The following is a 15,799-nucleotide window of genomic DNA, read 5'->3' on the forward strand; positions in this document are numbered from 1 at the left end:
GGCAATTCTGGGGACCCCCGTTCCCAGAACACCGACAGTAGCCCCCTGGCCCAAGGCGCGCCCGGACTTGGCCGTGCTGAGAAGCGAAAGGGCAAGGGAGAAGCGCTGCATGCCCTAACAGCCTGCGGCCTTGGGCGCCGCGTGGCGGTTGATTGGACGTGGGCGTCTCCACTTCCCCATGGCGCCTCGGCAACTGCACGGATTGGACAAGTCCCTGCATGCAAAGCGGGTCATAATTACCTATGATCGTGGGGGGCGTTGGTTGGCCATCGCCAGCCATAAGTACGGGCCGGCGCGCGCCCTTCCAGTTCATCCCCCCTTGCTTCTCCTTTTTCTTCATGGCCCCATCGAGGAGGTTCTCGGCTGCCGAGAAGGGGAAGGCTTGCCGGGTTGAGCCCGCCTCTCCCCCACCCAAGCGTGGCCGAGGGCGCCCTCGCAAGCATCCTGTGGCCACCACGGTGGCTCCCCGCGGCCGTGGAGGCTATCTTCAGCACGGCGACGGACGGGTTGCTGCAGTCGGGGGGCGCGCTCCGGCTGCGCGTCCTCCCAGGCCGCGCGTTCGTGCTGCTGAAGTGCTGCCGGAGTTCGTCGTGTGGTCAACGGAGCCGGCTAGCACCCGGCTCCCACTTCCTTGCTTCCTCCTCGGTGAGCTCCCGGCCGGCGCCCTGGGCGGCCTCTGGCTCCAGGCCGACGGCTGCTGCAGCCGGGCCTCATGGGTCTCCCTGGAGGTCTCCGCGGCCGGGAGCCTGTCCCTGGCCCGCGGTTGGCAGACGTTTGTCCGTGCACGTGGCCTGAGCCGTCGGTGCACCCTACACTTCAAGTTCGACGGCGACGCCACCCTCTACGTGAGGGTGTTTGGGGAAGATGGTCGCTGCACAGGGTGTTGCCCCAAGGGTGACGACCGCAGCTAGGAACCCAGCTCCGGTGATGATGGAGGGAGCAGCGCTCGCGCGGCTGGCGGCGTTCGGGGTTTCTCAAGCTTCTTCGATTCTTCTTCAGGCGGCGACTCCTCTAGCGGTGGCCGCGATCAGCCTCCACGCCGTCGTATCTGCTTGGGGGGTGGCAACGGGTCCGCACGCCGCCGTGCCCTGGTGAAGCGCGAGAGGGAGTCCGCCTGAGCTCCGGAGGCAGCTCGGGCCTTCCCCGCGGGTCGGTGTGAGGCGAGTCGCGCCGGATTTGTTCCTCCTTTTCCCTTTTTCCTGCATAACAAAGACAATAGTGCGGAGCCCCGTGGGGGCGTGTTTGGGTTATTGCTATTAATCATCGTTTTGCTTTCGTTACCGTTCCTTCCGGCTATGTGCCCGAGCGTGGATAGTTCCCGACCCCGGCTGTGGGGGGGCGACCGACCCAGGCCCTTTGTTTGTGTCGCGGTGCCCGTGGGGCACGGACTGGAGGGGTGCTCCTGTAAGGGGCCCAGGTCGCGAACTCTTTGAATGACTAGGACAGGAACGCTTGTGAGGGCGCTCAGCTGCCCCCCTCGCGAGGCCTTGCGCAAGAGAAATCGAGGCAGGAGAGTGAAAAGCCGAAGAACCGCGAGCCAAAGACGGCAACAACTTCAATTAAACTTCAAATGAGAAGGAACAAGCCAACTGCGGAAAGCAAATGAAAAGCCGCGTCCGGCACCTAATCTAGTCTTCGACGTCTTCTCACCAGTGCGGAGCTAAGTGTTGCCACTGGGCGTGGGAGGGAGCCCCAGGGCCTGAGGTCGGCGCTCCTGAGACTCCGGGGCGTGTACAGCCCCAACTCATTATTACGTGAGAGTGTCACAGGCGGCAAGCTTCACAGGCATTGGCCTTCTTCACAGGCTCCGGGCCTTTTCCAAAATGCGATAGCTTCACAGGCACTCACCTTGCTTCACAGGCTCTGGGCCTTTTCTAAAATGGGATAGCTTCACAGGCACTCGCCTTGCTTCACAGACTCTGGGCCTTTTCCAAAATGCGATAGCTTCACAGGCACTCGCCTTGCTTCACAGGCTCTGCGCCTTTTCCAAAATGCGATAGCTTCACAGGCACTCTCCTTGCTTCACAGGCTCTGGGCCTTTTCCAAAATGCGATAGCTTCACAGGCACTCGCCTTGCTTCACAGGCTCTGGGCCTTTTCCAAAATGTGATAGCTTCACAGGCACTCGCCTTGCTTCACAGGCTCTGGGCCTTTTCAGGGGTAGAACCTCCGGAGGTGCTGGATGTTCCATGCATTCTGGACCTGTAAGTGCATCTAGTACCACCCCTAGTTGGTTTTGGAGTATTGACGACAAACCTAGTTGAGGGACTAATTTGTTTGTGAGAATTGCAGGATAACACAGGAAGAAGTCCCTCATTGATTCGGTTTTACTACCAGAGATGACCCCTAAAAATGTACGAAGACATTGAAGTCAATGGTGGTATATGAAGATATTCACAATGAAGACTATGACAAGAGAAGACACCACGTGAAGCCTATGGAACTCGAAGACTTAGATCTTTCGTAGTTCTCTTTCCTTTGTGTTGAGTCATAGGAACCACCGTACTGTTAAGTGGGGTCCAAGAGAACCAGTCAGAATGACTGAAGTGATGCCTGATTCAAAAACCTATGTCTTCGAGCGAAGACTATGAGAGCAAATCTTGTCCAGAGTCGGACAAGTCAGCTTTGCTTGTAGCTCAAGTAAAGTTGCCGTGTGAGTTCGAAATCTGACCGTTGGAACACGTGTCAGTTCCTTAGTGACCCAGGGTCATTTCGGACAAATCAGGTCGGGTTGCCTAGTGGCTATAAATAGCCCACCCCCTACAACCATAAACGGTTGGCTGCTCAGATTTCAGTGCATGGCTTTTGTCGTTTGAGAGCAACCCACCTCGAAGCCTTTGAGAGAAAATTCCTAGCGAGGAGAAAAGCCCTAACCACCCAGAGCCAGAGAGAATTGGGCATCACTTAAGTCTTCTTGTCTGAGTGATCTGAAGACTTATTACGCTTGAGGACTGTGCATCCTCCAGCCGGTTAGGCGTCGCGTTCTGAGCATCCAAGAGACATTGTGGATTGCCGGTGAACGAAGTCTGTGAAGGTTTGGGAGTCTACCTTGAAGACTTACCAGAGTGATTGGGCGAGGTCTGTGTGACCTTAGCTCAAGGAGAATACGGTGAGGACTGGGTGTCCTGAGCTGCCTGTTCAGGACTGGGTGTCCGGGACTGTGTGTCCTTTGGTTTAAATACCTAGCCGCTCCAACCAGACGTACAGTTGTCACAGCAACTGGAACTGGTCCAACAAATCATTGTCTTCAACGAGTCACTGGTTTCATCTTCACTTCCTTTTACTTACTGCTACTCATTGTGAAGTCATTGCATGCTTGCTATATCTTCTGTCTTCACAACGTGACTGTATGATCTGTTTGGCTTCATAACTTCTTCCTACCTGATCCTTATTACACTGCAGCTATTTGTCACTGTGCTTTCACTCTATTGAATACTTGACCATGGCTTGCCTAGTGTAATCTAACTTCCACTGCATAGTGATAGGCCTATCTCTACCGTTTGTCTTCATAACTTCCACGTTTTGAAGACTTTCATAAAAATCGCCTATTCAATCCCCCCCTCTAGTCGATATAACGCACTTTCAATTGGTATCAGAGCAAGGTGCTCCCTTGTTCTATGTGATTCGGTTTAACCACCTGGAGTTTTAGCTATGTCGACTGCAGGGATAATCAAAGTCTCCGCTGCGTGCCCCGTCTTCGATGGAACTGAATATCCCTACTAGAAGAATAAGATGCGCATGCATCTTGAAGCCATTGACGTCGACCTATGGTATGTTGTCGAGAACGGCGTTCCCAAGGCTGGAGAAGGTGTCACTGCTGCTGATGTCAAGAAGTTCACTCAACTGGACTCTACTGCCAAGAATATCATCTGTGGTCATCTGACCAAAGGACAGTATGGCCGTGTGAGTGCCTTGAAGACATCCAAGCTGGTCTGGGACTGGCTCTCCAAGGTCAATGAAGGCATCTCAACCCAGAGAGATCAAAGAATCAGTGTTCTTCGAACCTCTTCAACCGCTTCAAGCGAAATGACAATTAGAATGTCCAGCACACATTTGACCGGCTCACTCACAAATGAGCTTCAAGCCCTCGGCGCCACTGAGATCACCAAACATGAAATCGTCAAGACGCTGCTGAGATCACTTGATAGTTCGTTTGACATCCTAGCCCTGATGATTCAAGAACGTCCTGATTTCAAGACACTCGATCCGTCTGACATACTTGAGAGGCTCAACACACATGCGTTTCAGCTTTCTGAGAAAAGAGATATCTACGGTCCAAACTATGGGCGAACTCGTGCCTTGAAGGCAAAAGCTGTTTCCTCATCTGAAGAAGAATCTGACAGCAGTTCTGATGATCCTGAAGACATTGTAAGGGAACTTGCAATGCTAGTGAAGAAGTTCCAAAAATTCACCAAGAAGAAAGGCTTCGGAAAGTCTTCACGATCAAGCTCAAGGAATGATGAAGCTTCTGCTCATGACTACAAGAAGAAAACATGTCACAAGTGCAAGAAAACTGGACACTTCATCTCTGAGTGTCCACAGTGGGACAATGAGAACAGAAAGAAAAAGAAGAGCAAGGAATATGACTCTGACGACAAGAAGAAGAAGAAATACTCAAAGTCTTCTTCCAAGTCTTCCTCAAAGTCTTCATCACACAAGAAGAGCTCATCTGGCAAGGCACGTGCGTTTGTTGGCAAGGAAATGGATTCAGAGAAGGAGTCCGCTTCTGAGGAGGCAGAGGTGGAATCTGAGGAGGAGTCTGATTCTGGCATTGCAAGTCTGGCTACAGCATACGTCGCCAAGTCCATCTTCAACACTGAAGACAATGACTTCATCATCGATGCAAATGACAAGGACGACTCCACTCCTACCTACTGCTTCATGGCACGCGGTGCCAAGGTAAACACATGCACTACTCACTATCAAACATCTAGTGACGATGACTCTGATTGTGACTCAAAACCTAGCTACAAAACACTTGCTAAAATTACAACTGAACAACAGAAAGCCATGGAACATATTCAAAAACTGTTAGACAGAAGCGATGATCTGTTGGGTGCTGAAATGACTCGATCTGAATCCTTAATTGAAGACATAAAAAATCTTCACGTTAAGTATCAGGAACTTGAAGATCGTCATGATACTCTCTCAACAACTCATGAAAAGCTTTCCTATGATTATCTTCAAAGGAAGCAAGATCTTGAGAAATTGAGAGCGACTCATGAAGACCTTCAAAAGGAAAACGAGTCACTTCGCGCCGAACAGATCAGTTCCGCTCAGGAAGGATTTGAACCACCATGCCTTAAATGCATTGAGCGTGATAATGCTACTTCTGTTGCTGAATGTTCCACTACTATTGCTGTTGCAATATCTTCAACTGTTGAAGTGGTAACTAACCCCTCTGCTGAGGATACCACTGCTATTGCTGATGAAAATGCTAGGTTGAAGACATTGCTTGAAACAGGGTTGTACAAAAGTCTTAAAGGGCATCAGACATTATGTGATGTCCTCAAGAAGTAGATTCTGTACCAAAACCCTAGGAGAGAGGGTGTTGGGTTTGTAAGGAAAATAAATGCAGATGGCTCTTACTGGAAACCTGAGCAGTACCCCAAAACCACATGGGCTGCTGCAAAGGAATCTTCAGCAGATCCATCCAATCTATCTGGATTCACTTGTGCTAACCCCATTATCATTGATGAATCCTTTGATGCAAACTATAAACTGTTTAAAAATCAGAATGGTGAAGTGTTTGCCAGGTACATTGGTACTAACTGCATGAATGGACCGCCTATGAAGAGGATCTGGGTTCCAAAAACGTGTCTGGAGAATCTTCCTGTGAATGTCTTCATGACACCTCACATGAAGAAGACAAACCTCAGACCAAAGGCTTCATACGGTCCAAAGGCTTCATACAGACAGAGGACTCACCTGAGTCGCACTAACGCAAATGTTTTGCAGGGAAACCATACTCAGGCATATGAATATGAGAGCGGTTCATCAAACCGCCATGTTCATATGACCAAGAATTATTCTGCCTATTCTTATGAGTACTATTGTTCGCCTGCTAGACTGTTTGCTAGGGCTCCAAAGCCAAAATTCTTAGATGCTGCACTTAGACTTATTGCTTCTAGGCCACCCTTGAAGATGTGGGTGGTTAAGAAAGCTTAACTCTCTTTTGCAGGGAAAGGTCTCCAGCAGAAAACCAAAATCTTCTGACGCTATTGCTGGGGACCTTAAAAATCTTGTTGGGCGCAAGATCAAATGCCCGAATGGCATCACTATGTATTTCGTTCCTGAATCGCATGCTACTCTCCCTATTAGTCCTAATCTGGATCTAAGTTTTCATAACCCACTAGTTCGTCAAATGTTTTTGCTTCACAATTCTCTTCGTGAAGCCTATCCCCCTAACTGCACTGTAGGGTACGACACCAGCGTCTTCAGAATGGATTATTGACAGTGGGTGTACAAATAACATGACTGGCAAAAGAAGCCTTCTCATGGACTCAACCTTACGTCCATCCGACAAGAGCCACATCACATTTGCAGACACTGGTAAAAGTAAGGTATTGGGTCTAGGTAGAGTTGCAATCTCAAAGGATCAACACATGGATAAAGTCATGCTTGTTGAATCCCTTGGCTTCAACTTAATGTCTGTCTCAATGCTTTGCGATTTGAACATGATCGTAATATTTGGAAAATATCGTTGCCTGGTACTAATGGAATCTGACAAGTCTCTAGTGTTTGAAGGGTATCGGAAAGATGATTTGTATGTGGTAGATTTCTCAACAGGGCCACAGCTTGCAGTATGCCTTCTGGCAAAGGCTTCAGAATGCTGGCTTTGGCATCGGAGGCTTGGGCATGCTGGCATGAGGAACCTCCACACCCTTGCAAAGAATAAGCATGTCATAGGCATCGAAGGCTTCAAGTTCAAGAAAGATCACTTATACGGTGCCTTTGAAGCAGGGAAGATGACGAGGGCAAAACATCCCTCGAAGACAATCATGACCACTACTCGACCCTTCGAACTGCTTCACATGGATCTGTTTGGTCCCACTCACTACTCAACCTTTTCCACTACTGCTTGCCTCTATGGCTTTGTCATTGTTGATGATTACTCTAGATATACTTGGGTGCACATAATCCTTTACAAGACTGAAGTGCAGGATGTCTTCAGACGCTTCGCCAATCGAGCTATGAACAATTATGGCGCCAAGATAAAGCACATCAGAAGTGACAATGGCACTGAATTCAAGAACACTGGCCTTGATACATATCTTGATACTTTGGGCATCACACATGAATTCTCAGCTCCGTACACGCCACAGCAGAATGGCGTCGTCGAACGCAAGAACAGAACACTCATTGAGATGGCCAGAACGATGCTAGATGAATACAAGACTCCAAGAAAATTCTGGCCTGAAGCCATTGACACTGCATGCCATACAATCAATCGTGTATATCTTCACAAGCTTCTGAACAAGACATCTTATGAACTCCTAACTGGCAAGAAGCCAAATGTCAGTTACTTCAGAGTATTTGGCGCAAGGTGCTGGATCAAGGACCCACATCACACCTCAAAGTTTGCACCAAAAGCACATGAGGGTTTTATGCTTGGATATGGAAAGGATTCGCACTCCTACAGAGTCTTCAATCTCTTTCATTACAAAGTGGTTGAAACAGTGGATGTGCGGTTCGATGAAACCAATGGTTCACAAAGAGAGCAACTGCCAAATGTGCTAGATGAAGTTCCAGCTAGTGAATCAATCAAGCTAATGGGAACTGGAGAGATTATACCTTCTGAAGCTCATCCTGAAGAAGAACTTATCATCTCAGCACCTAATCCACATGAAGACAATGCTCAGCCTAAAGACATTCCTCCCAACAACAACACAGATCAGCAAGAGCAAAGTCTTCGCCCTGTACATCCTCATGTTGCCAATGAAGTGCAGATTGACAGAATAATTGACAGCATCAATGCACCCGGTCCACTCACTCGTTCAAGGGCAACTCAACTAGCAAATTTCTGTGGGCACTTCGCATTTGTCTCAATTTCAGAACCCAAGAAAGTTGAAGAAGCCTTTATGGAACCTGAATGGATTCAAGCAATGCAAGAAGAGCTTCAACAGTTTGAGCTGAACAATGTATGGGAACTGGTTAAGCGTCATGATCCACGGAAGCACAATATAATAGGAACCAAATGGATATACCGCAACAAGCAAGATGAGCATGGTCAAATTGTCAGAAACAAAGCTCGCCTCATTGCTCAAGGATATACTCAAGTGGAAGGCATTGACTTCGATGAAACATTTGCTCCTGTGGCTAGACTTGAAGCCATACGTATACTGCTGGCCTATGCAAATCATCATAACATACTGTTATATCAAATGGATGTGAAGAGTGACTTTCTCAATGGAAAGATTGAAGAAGAAGTGTATGTTGCACAACCGCCTGGGTTTGAAGATCCAAAACATCCTGACATGGTATACAAGCTCAATAAGGCACTGTATGGCCTCAAACAAGCCCCTCGGGCCTGGTATGACACACTCAAATACTTCCTGAAGAGCAAAGGCTTCATACCTGGTTCCCTAGATCCCACTCTCTTCACGAAGACATATGATGGTGAACTGTTTGTGTGCCAAATATATGTGGATGACATTATCTTCGGCTGCACCAATCAGAAATACAGTGAAGAGTTTGGCTATATGATGCAAGAGCAATATCAGATGTCTATGATGGGGGAGCTGAAGTTCTTCCTCGGTCTTCAAATACGACAACAACGCAATGGCATCTTCATATCTCAAGAGAAGTATCTCAAAGAGTGCCTGAAGAAGTTTGGTATGCAAGATTGCAAAGGCTTCACAACACCAATGCCAGCCAAACACCATCTGGGTCCCGACGACAATGGTAAAGAATTTGATCAAAAGGTATACCGCTCCATGATTGGTTCTTTGCTTTATTTATGTGCATCTAGGCCAGATATTATGCTTAGTGTTTGCATGTGTGCTCGATTTCAAGCGGCACCAAAGGAGTCGCATCACTTAGCTGTGAAGCGAATTCTTCGATATTTGGCTCACGCCCCAACTCTAGGATTATGGTATCCAAATGGCTCAGAGTTTGATATGGTTGGATTCTCGGATGCTGATTATGCTGGTGACAAGGTTGATCGGAAGTCTACATCAGGCACATGCCACTTTCTGGGACGATCAGTTGTATGTTGGTCTTCAAAGAAGCAGAACTGTGTATCCCTCTCCACTGCTGAATCTGAATACATTGCTGCTGGATCTTGCTGCGCTCAGCTTCTGTGGATGAAGCAAACTCTCAAGGACTATGGCATTCATCTGAAGCAAGTGCCACTTTATTGCGACAACGAAAGCGCCATCAAGATTGCCAACAACCCAGTTCAGCACTCGAAGACAAAGCACATTGAAATTCGTCATCACTTTCTCAGAGATCATGTCGTGAAGGAAGATATTGATATCATACACGTCAACACGGAAGAGCAATTGGCAGATATCTTCACCAAGCCCTTGGATGAGAAGAGATTTTGCAAGTTACAGTGTGAGCGAAATATCTTGGAAATCCTCAAATGTCCTGTGATCAGGCACACATCCTAACACTTATGCATATTGATGACTTAGATGTGCAACACACGAGGTAACGTATATCTTCAATCAGTGAAGACATACATTCTAAGTGTGAATACATTAATATGGAAATTGACTTCGGAGCGCCACGATAATTGTGCGCCTTGTCTGGGTCTAATACTTCCTATACGGTGGGTAATGCCACCACCAAACGTTCTATTTTGAAGTGTTTCACTCATGGCGTTACCTTGCAATGTCTTCACATTTGGTTTGGCTTCAATCTCAACATGTCTTCATGATTATCTTCACTACGTTGATTATATATATATATATATATATATATATATATATATATATATACTAGTGTTCTGTCCTCTACAGCATTCACTTATAGCTATGTCTTCTTGTTTGAATCTTTTGAACTAAGTGAATGTGATCGGACCCTAACCTCTCTATGCTCTCTATCTCAAATTCTATCTTTCCAAGTCATATGCATTCTATTGAAACTGTCGAATGTCTTCTCTGCGTCCTTGTCAGCAGAAGACACAGAGACAACCTTGATGTCCGTTTTCAATGCTCATTTATCCACATCAAATCCGGAGAAGTAGGAACAACCACCCGACAATCCAGGCGTGCGTGGGACGTGGAACTGCCCCCAAAATACCGCATGATGGCCACGTTCTACTCAGATGCGAATCGCCAGGGGCACCTGTGCAATAGCGCAGTGCCGCCCCTGTAACTATAAATACACACTCACCGCGGTCATTATCTCCTTCTTCCTCCCTCGCACAAACCCTAGCGCCACTGCTAGCTCTCGACGACGCCGGCGACGAAGCGCTTCGCTGCCGCAACCTCTCCGACGCCGTCTTCACGCCGATCGCGGACATCGTCCTCTCCGCCGTCGCCGTAGGTGTCTTCCATCGCCAAGTTAGGGCACGGAAGATTGAACTGCTCGGCCTCATCTCCCACTCCGTCTAGCAGTTCCAAGTGTGGTACATAAAACTTCTTTTTACAGCCCCTTTTGATCCTATGGTTCTGTCACTTTCTACCATAAGAAGTTTCTATTCACACAAGTTAGATCTCTCTCAATCTGCATCTCATAACATGCCTAGTATATTCACTTGTGCTTCATGAAGTAGTTAGATTCCTCACTTGTACTGATCTGTGGGTTCGTACAAATCTGGAACCAACTTCTTATCTATGAGTGAATTTCTTCGCATGATGAGGTCAATGTCTTCTAAACTGATTTATCTTCAAAATCTTCTAAGAATGCATATGACCTCTTCCCCTTCCCTCGCACCTTAATGCTGTCACAGGTACATGTCCGTGGGAGAATCCTTTGGTTCTCATAGTCTGCATTCATTTGCAGAATTCTTACAGCATCACATAAATTCTCCTGAAGCCAGTTCCTGTTGGTCCAGCAAAAGGAAGCCTTTGAACGTCTTGAAGCCTTCCAAGTTAAGGTTTATGGCTTCAGAGACAGCAGCAAGAAAGGGGGGCAGACAGCGTCGTGGCGGAACATCCAAAGATCTGCCTGATGAACTGGCAGAGATGTATAAAATAGATCCTGAAGAGAATTATGGTCAGCGCAAGACCCGAATCCAATGGATTCGACGCTATTGGGAAGAACAATGGTTTCAATACCGCTTCGTAACCCAGGAGTATGCTGAGAAGAATGCCATCAAGAGACCGTGGGGAGACATCCTATACAAAAATCTCATACCCAGGTCCAGAGATGAAGCAATTGCTCAAGGCTTCTATCCATGCATGGTCCGAGGACCACAGCCTGCTGATGCACATCCATCGTCACTACTTTGGTGTCGTGACGACAATCTGTTCAAGCGCAACTTCCAGTTTGCCCAGAACTCAGTGAAGCAGAACAAGAAGACGCTGGGGTTAGACTTCAACCCTGGTCCCTCCGCACCAAGGGTAGATGGCACACGCGACGCAGAACCCAATATCATCGGTCCGTATGCCAATCTTGAGGGCCTCATCACCCGCATCTTAGTCCAAGGGACTGCCGTGAATGACCCTCCAGCTGACTCTGAGTCTAAGAAGCACCTGCTGTACCGAAGCCAAAGCAGTCGAAGAAGCCAAAAGCTTCAAAGCCGGCCCCTTCACCCAAAATCTCAAGGGCGAAGCCATTGGCAACTGCACCTCCTGAAGACAGTGTGCAGTCTGAAGACTTATCACGCGTCTCCAAGCCCCAGAAGGCTAAGATGCCTCAGCCACACACCGGCAAAGAGCTCACAGCTGCTGCCATTCTGCACAGTGAAACCATTGATCTGTCAAGTGATGAAGATCTTGGAGATGACGCTCTTGAGCAACTCATCAAGAGCAAAGAAGAAGCTGAAATCTTCAACAATCTGCCTCTCTTTGATGTCGCCATCATCCACACCTTCATTGACGAGTGGTTTGCCACACCAAACATCAGTTTTGAAGATGTGCAGCTACATGTTGGCCTCAGCGTCGCCTTCCAAGGCGCTATTGCTTCAGAACTTGCGATTGCCCAGCACATTGTTGAACTGAAGCAGAAAATTGATCATGAAAAGGCTCAGTTCAAGAAGCATATGGCCAAGCTCAGCGTGCAAGAAGTGAAGAGCTTCAAGATCATGTTGCACGAGCTAAAGGAAAACTTTCTGAAGAAGCGTGCAGAAGCTCAGGGTTCGCGTGAGCGGATGAAGACTCTGGCTGACAGATGTGTGCAAGCCTACAACGAGGCTGAGAAGCGCAAGGCACTTGGGCGTCCTGGCATCGACCCCAGGATGGCCGCGAAGAAGAAGAAGAAGCTTGCTACAGCTAAACCAGATGCACCAAGGCAGGAAGCAGTTCCGATTGTCTTCCCAACTGCAACGACTGGCTCGAAGCCAAAGAGCCGGTCAACCGCTTCAGAGCTCAAGAAGACAAGAACTGCAGAGGCTGAAGCCAGGAAGAGGAAACACTCTGAAGCCTCTCCTTCTGGCCCCACCCAGAAAAAGCGAAAGATCAAGAAAGCTCGGGCTGCTCCCACAGAGCCCTTGATGGTTGAACCCCTCTCTGTAGTCTATCCCGACGCAAAAGGTCAACTGACAGTTCATGAGCCTGCTCCCACAGAGGGTCTTGAAGCTGAAGACATTCCAGCAGCCTACCCCATCGCTGCTGAAGACATTGGTCATCATGACAATGTACAAGATGATGCAGCCCTTCCTCAGTATGAAAATAGCGAACTCATCAGCATTGGTCGTCCTCTGACGCCAATTGCACAAGATGCGTCATGGGCGGATTGCCCACAAGTGGAAGAAGAATCTGAGGTCTAGCCCACTCCAACTCCACAAGCGTCGTCTGCATTCCGCAGGCTTCGCAAAGGTCCACGGCCTCAAGACTCTGCTGACGACATTCCGGCTGCATCAGCCGCAGAAGATGAAGAAGTACCACAAGATCCCACCCCCCCGCTCCACCAAGAAGCAGTTCTCCAGGAGAACGTGCCTGAGTCTGACCCTCCAGCTAGTCAAGTGGAGGCTGAAAATATTGAGGCTGCCACAACTACCATTGAAGCTAATATGGAGTCCTCCCCACCGAAAGCATCAGAAGACAGTGAAGCCACTGACCCTGATACTTCTGTTCCTGAGTCTGCTGCCGGTCCCCAATTTGATTACCATGTTGAGCACAGGCCTCAGGTACAAAAGCCGATCCCACGACTACCAAGGTTCCCAGGTCCTGCATCAGCACCTGGCTCCTTCAACGTCAATGGCTTCAAGGCAGACAATACCTTCTTCAACAGCTCCAAGAACCCCTATTCAAGGGAAAGGATTTCATCAGATAGGTTCTGGAGTTATCCTCAGCGCAGCTACTACTCATGCATCCTGTACAACCAAGGTCGCATCTTCCCACACAAGCGCCTTGATGTTGAAGCTGTTGCTGGTCTGCCCTGTCTAGAAGAAGCGTTGGATTGCTTCAAGCAAGTGGGTCTGCTGTAGTTTATTACTGATGAAGAGCATTGGAATGAAGAGCTCCTGCTACAATTCTATGCCACCCTCCACATCAAAGGATACAACAGAGATCCGAAGACTTGGGTCCTGGAGTGGATGACCGGCAATGTTCATCATGAAGCCAATGCATTTGATATCATTGAGCTCACCGGCCTGCCCACTCCTGGTGAATTCTTCGAGGAAGGCTGTCAGCTACACACTGAAGCTATTGAGAGCATATTTTAGAGGCCTGAACCCAATATGAGTCAAATGCTCTCCATGATGAAGCCATTGCCCCACGATGCTCCTTATCCAACAGAGTTCTTCGTTGAAGACCTTGAGTACCTACCCAGAACCATCTATCACATCATCCGGCGGACTCTCTGGCCCATTAAAGGACACTCTCCACATGCCAAGATTGAGGGTGCAATGAAGACTCTGATATTCTGTATCCTTCATGGCAAATGCTTCAACGCACAGGACTTCTTCATACGCCAACTAGCTGCATCAGGCTCAGATCTGTTTGGTTTAAAGTTCTATGCTCCTTGGGTAATGAGGCTGATCAAGCTTCACTCTGCGATCTCATATCAGCCCTCAGCCCGCAACCATCGGATCTTCTTGCCAGATGTGGATACCTCTGCTGAAGCCATCTATCCCGAACATGCCAAGAAACCTCTGTGTTTTCAGAATGCAGAACACCAGAGCTTTACTCAAAATGTTGAAGGTGTTGAAGCCATCTCTAGGGTGTATCCGTTGGCTGGCACTACACGTGCACCACGCCCTGCCTCTACTGAAGCCACTGACAGCACAACTGCTCCAAGACCCAAGAAGCGCGCTCATGCTCTTACTAACAGAGAGCTTCTTGTGGCCCTTCATCAAAAGCAGGATAGGCATCATGACTGGCTAAAGCGTCAGATGAAGAGCCTCATGGTGGATGTAAATCGGATTAGAAATCTTGCCACCAAGAATGCATTCGTTGCACATGAAACCTGTCGCCGCACCTAGAAAGGACTCGCGATGATGTGTCCTGAAGCTGATCTTCAAGAGGATGGCTTCACATAGCGCTTCAAATTTGACTCCACGCCTCCTCGAAGGGCTGTGCTGCGCGGAACTCCATCCCTTGAAGATTCTGAGTTCTCTTCATCTGCTGCCACACTGACTGCCAGAATCATCAACGAAGAAGACGATGCTACATCACCGCCACCTTCTTCAGCACGCGTCGACTCTGCACCAAGCTCTTCAGCACCGCCAAACACCTCCAACGACCCTGCTGCTCATGGGAACGCGTAGAGAACTCTATGTCTTCAAACCTTTTTGGTCCTCACTGAAGTTGATAGTCTTAAAGCGGGTCAATATGGGCGGGCGGGTGCCTTATATTTTGCTATATTTTGCTTCGTGCTTACAACTCCCGTTTTGCTACATTTGCTTCTTTGAGTTGTAACACTTAAACTCGATGGTCGTCTGCTACTTGTTTGCCACTTTGTTTTGCGAAGATAAATTCCGCATGTGCAACGATAAATTCCGCACTTAGATCATTCTGCAGACGTCCATTTTTCATTATGCATGTCATTATCTTCATATACTTCTACATGCATAGTGGATTGTCATCATAAGTTGAAGTGGATCTCCACAAGTACAACCTGCCATGTGCATTTGCATTCCAAAAGCAAATTACTTATATGCACATCTTCAGGGGGAGCCCTTGCAGCTTATGAAGACAATTCCTTTACAATTTCACAAATTATATTCCCCGTTGAAAACTTCAACTAGTTTTTCATTAATCACCAAAAAGGGGGAGATTGTAAGTGCATCTAGTGCCACCCCTAGTTGGTTTTGGAGTATTGACGACAAAACTAGTTGAGGGACTAATGTGTTTGTGAGAATTGCAGGATAACACAGGAAGAAGTCCCTCATTGATTCGGTTTTACTACCAGAGATGACCCCTAAAAATGTACGAAGACATTGAAGTCAATGGTGGTATATGAAGATATTCACAATGAAGACTATGACAAGAGAAGACACCACGTGAAGCCTATGGAACTCGAAGACTTAGATCTTTCGTAGTTCTCTTTCCTTTGTGTTGAGTCATAGGAACCACCGTACTGTTAAGTGGGGTCCAAGAGAACCAGTCAGAATGACTGAAGTGATGCCTGATTCAAAAACCTATGTCTTCGAGCGAAGACTATGAGAGCAAATCTTGTCCAGAGTCGGACAAGTCAGCTTTGCTTGTAGCTCAAGTAAAGTTGCCGTGTGAGTTCGAAATCTGACC

Source organism: Triticum urartu, chromosome 3A (genome assembly GCF_056163025.1).
Source record: "Triticum urartu cultivar PI428250 chromosome 3A, HENAU_Tu73, whole genome shotgun sequence".
Classification (NCBI taxonomy): domain Eukaryota; kingdom Viridiplantae; phylum Streptophyta; class Magnoliopsida; order Poales; family Poaceae; genus Triticum; species Triticum urartu.